Source organism: Pteropus vampyrus, unplaced genomic scaffold, assembly GCF_000151845.1.
Source record: "Pteropus vampyrus isolate Shadow unplaced genomic scaffold, Pvam_2.0 Scaffold120, whole genome shotgun sequence".
Lineage (NCBI taxonomy): Eukaryota > Metazoa > Chordata > Mammalia > Chiroptera > Pteropodidae > Pteropus > Pteropus vampyrus.
Window position 1 is genome coordinate 1171737 of NW_011888901.1, and position 5444 is coordinate 1177180.

The window sequence follows — 5444 nt, forward strand, 5'->3', positions numbered from 1 at the left end:
ATGTAATTTCTAAATGACAATTTTACGTTGATATGATTGGAAAAAAACAGCCATTAATAATTAAAAACAATACAAATATATGCATTAAATAAAATAAATTGAAAGCAGGCAAATAATGAAACACTTAGCTCTTCAACTATTGTTCTATAATAAGACAATTTTTAAAAAAAGGTTTCTTAATATGTTGGGTTTTTGGTTTGTTTGTTTTACATGTTTCCTGATCCAGATTTATATTTTTGAAAATAATATCTACTATCAACCTGATATAAAGAGCAGTTCGTTGCGACTGACATCTTCCGGAAAAGAAGGAATTATTTTTAATGGGATTGCTGACTGGTTGTATGAAGGTGAGTTGAATAGATTTAGTTTCAAAGGAACACAAATACATATTTTTATATAATATCTCTAAGAAAAATTTGTTCATTCCAGAACAATACTTGCAGCACTATTTCTATTTCTCATTTCCTCTCAAAATTGCCTTCATGCTTTCATTATCTTTGCATGTGCTCATATTTTAACTGGTTGTGATTTTCATCTATTTATATGATTCCATATTTGATATATATACACATACATATATATCGCAAATGTGGAATCATATAAATATATATACATTTTGTATATATATGTGTATGTGTGTACATTCTGTTCAGACTAGATAGATTTTATTTTTGGTGATGCTTAACTAATGAAAGTGAACGATCACCTTGCATCAATCCTTCTGGAATTAGATGTTAAATTTTTCTGACTCTTTGGAAAAGAAGAAACAAAAATCTTTAATAATCTAAGAGTACATGAAAGCCACTTGATTTTAGTCATTCTCATTAAGAACATTCTGTCACATTTTAAAAGTCATTGCATAAGGAACAAAATAAAACCTACCTAAAGAGTTAATTTGCAATAACTATTGAATTAAGTTTTAATAACATCTGAGAATATAAAAAAGAATCAGATGATGAAAATCTTTGTTCATTTTGATCATGTACCAATTGTCAGCTGAGATATAGGTACAGAAATGTCTGCAGAAGACTCAAAGCTTAAGTTTAACACCAAGGTTTTAGACTCTGCAACTGATCTTGGCAAAATATGTCAAGATTTAAATATGTCGAGTTGGTATATTTTATTAGAAGTTATAAAGCTAAAATCATCCAGAAAATAAATTTTCTAGAGCAATATTAGCAAATGCAATCTCTCTACTTTAGTCAATATTTTTAATTCTGTACAAAAAAAATTATTTAGCTTATTTATTCATTGACTATTCTCTTCTTCAACAGATATCATTGATGTCCTACTATGTTCTAAGTACTTGTCTAGGTCTGAGATACATCAGAGAACAAAATAAAGTACTACTTTCAGAATTTTACATTAAGAAACAAATCTTACTGGGAGGAGCCATTTTACTAAAGAAGAAATATTATAGCCCTTGAGATATATAAGTATATGTGTACATATATATTTATATTTATATTTTTATGTATATGCCAACATCAAATAATTAAATATTTGAGAGACCATGGTTTATTCTGAGGAGTAATGATAGCTATTATGGAAATATCAACAATAATTATGCTATAAAATTTTTTAAAAATTGAAATACCAAAATAGATAGGATAATTTGGTTGAGAACATCAGAAGATTACTTATTTTCTTATTTCAAAAAAATTACTTATTTTCTTATTCGGTTGAGAATGTCAGAAGATTACTTATTTTCTTATTTCAAATTATTGTAAGGGGCTAGGATGGCCCAGTGAATTGAAGAAGCAAATAGAGAACAAACATGAAACCTGAGTAGTTCTGGGAATCTAGGTAACCAAAGCTAACAATTACTTACCTAAAAGAAAAAAACTAGGGAAGATATATCCTTTATCTTGAAAATTTTCTTGGAACTGAGTGAGCTCCTGAAAGATGAAGAAACCAAATCAATGCAGTAGGATAAGTTGTCAAATCACAGTAAACACAAGATTCTATGAAAGAGCAAAGGAGAGAGATGCAGCCCATTCTAGAGATTTGCAAATATTTCACTAAAGGAGAAAATCTTTGAGTTGAGCCTGAAAGATTAGGAATTGTAAGACAATAAGAAACTAGGAAGAAAAATCCAAGCTAGAGTTAAAAGCTTATAAAAATTTAGTAGAGTTAAATAGCTTGGTACATGCCTAGGGAACTAAAATCTGTTTGTAATTGTTAAGGCAAAAAAAAAAATTGAGGAAAAGGAAGTCAGCAAGAACCAAAAGATAGTGACCCTAAGAATAATCTGAGATTTCAGTTATTTTTCTACTAGTAAATGGGGAAACTAATAGAGCTTTTAAGTGAGGAAGTGTCAAGATCAGATCTTTCATATAAATAGATTTTTTCGCTACAGTGCGAAGCTAGGATTGAACGGCAAAGAGAACGAGTGAGCAGCTATAAGGGGTTTTCTGTCTTCTATGAATATATAATGAGCAAAAAAAATAGTATGGTTAAAGCAGGAAGAAAGAGGGAAGATTCTAAAATTGATGAGGCAGTAAATAGATAGATCTTAGTGGTTAAATGGATGGCGTAGATGGAAAGTAAAGAATGATTCTTTGGCTTCTGGTTTGGGTCACTAGTAAATAGTGATGACACAATGAGCAGGCATGCATAAGGAATAGTGAACTTCAAGGAGGAGAAGAATAGGTTAGTGGGAACATTGGTGTTTTGTAATATGCTAGCATGCTACATTGCATAACAAAATGTGATCCTTAAAATTGAAGTACTTTAAGTCAGCTGGGGTTATACTCAATGTTAAGTGTACTGAATTGGCCAATGACCAAAATGATGTCGGCTTCTGTCCTTAGGGAAGTCTTCATATAATTTATTATGTTACAATTTTACAGAAATTATAAGGAGAGAAATTAAAGATCATTGCCTGAAAAATAAGGTTGTTTTTTGTTTTTTGGGTTTTTTTCCTAATTAGAGAATAACAATCCATGTATTTGAACTGAGAGTGAACAGTGTGTTGGAGATTAGGCAGGATAAAAAGGTAACCAAACCTTTGTGACAACACTGGAGATCTGACGCATTTCAAAGTGGAAATGGAAAAATTATAGTTTTTACCATTCAAATTAAACTCAAACTTTGGACTCTTATGTTCTAAGCATACTACAACACTTCAGATGTGCTATGTGATTTAATCCTCACTACAGTAGTATATCTAATCACTTACTGACTAAACCAAGATTCAGGGAGGGTAGGCTACTTGGACATGTCCTCAAGAGCTCATGAGAAACAGAGCTAGCCCTTGAATGTGTGTCTTCAAAGCTAGTGTTTAGTCCTAATCTGACCTGCCTGTCACAGTGCAATGCCTTTCATTGTTCCCTAAGAAATGACATACGTTATTCACCTAAGCCATTAGATTTCACTGGTCTGTTTCCTCAGCCAAAGACTCTGAACTCTACAGTCCATGAAATTATCACAATTCTTGCTTTATTTCCAAGAGAAGGTATACTACAAAGGGAATCAGTGTTAAGGTTTTGAAGAGGGATTTAGGCAATTCATATGTCGTTGATTTTCCCTCAATATTTTACCTGGCTATGTTTCAAGAGTCCTCCATGTACCTTATTCTCGCCCTATAACTTTGTTTGTCCATTGTGCCAAGGGCTCCCAGATTCCAGACCTTCTCTCCTCTCTTTAAAATACTCACCAAAACACAGTGAGTTCTACTAAGAATTTATATGATCTCAACAGTATGTGTGTGATATCCTAGTTTGGAGATTTCATTTTTATTACTTTGTAGAAATCAATCACAATCTGAATTAGTGTGTGGGAGACTCAAGAAGTAATATATAATATTTCCACTCATTTTTTATATTAAAATTTGCCTTCAGTAAATGTCATAGAAAAAAAAGATTAGATAAGGAATCACATGAAAGATAAAAAACAAACAACAAAAAAAAATTTTCATGGTAAATTTTAAGGGCATGCTTTAATCTTTTTAGGCCCAGACCAATCTATAAGCATGGCTGTTGTTCCCAAACAGTTACTAATGTCAAATCTTTAAAAGTCTTTGAAAGTATCATTTTAAAGCCTCTTCGTCTTTATTTCCAGCATTATTCAATTTTTAAGGAATGTAAAATCAAATAAAATATGTATTTTAAAGAGTTAGTAAAGTTTAGAAGAAAAATAAAACACCATTTTAAATACAATTCACATAAAGAACATCTAAAGTTATTCATATAATTAGTGTATTTAACATGGCAACTTAACTAAATAAAATTTCAGATCAATGTTTTGTTAAAAAAATAAAATTCACACATTTGCCAAGTTTATAACTTTGAAATTTTCTATAAAGTATTTAGTCTATTAAATAGAAACAAAAAATGACTTCCGCTTTCAATTATTTAATTGTATAGAATATTGGTACTAATATGCTTAAATGATTTATAAATAAATTTTAGAATCTCATATTTAAAGGAATTCTTTTTTGAAATTTAATCCAATAGTTATTGAATACATATATCTGTCAAGCATTATCTGAGAGCAATAAGATGAGGAGTAAGCATTTCTGTTTTGGGTATTTCTAACTTAGTGGCATTAAAAACTGTAAATAACTAATATATAAGGAATCATTGGAGCATTGTAAATAGAAATATAAATAAAACTACATGTCAGCATGCTAAATAGAAGTATAAGTAGAATTAATACTGATGAGATGGATGGATATAGCCTTATAGAGGAAATGGTCTTTGTATTGAGATTTAAGAAAGACAAGAGTAAACAACTGAGAGACAAAATTTACAGGATGAACAATATCTTTATCAACAGATTCTGATTATTACCTTTTTATTAGTTAATGAGAACAATAAAAAGGGCTTATTTTCACTGTTTTTTTTTTTTTTTTGCTTTCTCTTGGACACAAGAAGTCACAATCATTTTTCATTGATTCAACAAATATTTATTGAGTGAGCACTTACTAAATCTCAGTAAAATTGGGCTGTGACAGATAAACAGTCAAATAAAAAATTAGAGATGCAGCTATAGAAGCCAGAGTAAAATAAGATAATGGACAATGCTAAGTCTCTGGAGGGCAGACAAGCTAAGGAGTTCAAAGTTACTGATGGATTGCAACTAGAACTTGACAAAAGCAAAATTAGACAATCGATGGTACCAGAAGCAAGATTGCAGTGGAGAGGTATAAAATGAGAAGTGAGACCATTATGAATATAGACAATTCTTTCAAGAAAGTTGAACGCAAGATACAGACAATAAGTGGAATAAAAAACAACCACAGACCCCCCAAGGATGGCAGTAGGATCCTCAGAGTCCTATCTAAGTCAATAAACTACAGATGGATAAAGTTAGCTTAATTTTTAGAATACCATATTAATCTAAACACAATAATTCTATATTAGTTAGTTTTCTGTAAGTGCTTTGTGATGAGGCTATGTTTTTAAATACCTGTGATATGAAACGACATGTGTTAAAAATTT

At 30.5% G+C, this 5444-nt stretch overlaps 1 protein-coding gene across 1 annotated transcript in view; it reads left to right on the forward strand.

Moving 5' to 3' along the window:
- Window positions 1-229: 229 nt before the first annotated feature.
- Window positions 230-5444, forward strand: part of DPP10 (dipeptidyl peptidase like 10) — a 100651-nt gene continuing 95436 nt past the window's right edge. The window contains exon 1 of the mRNA XM_011366066.2: window positions 230-347. The gene's annotated coding sequence lies outside the window, so the exon portion shown is untranslated. The remainder of the gene's footprint in view (window positions 348-5444) is intronic.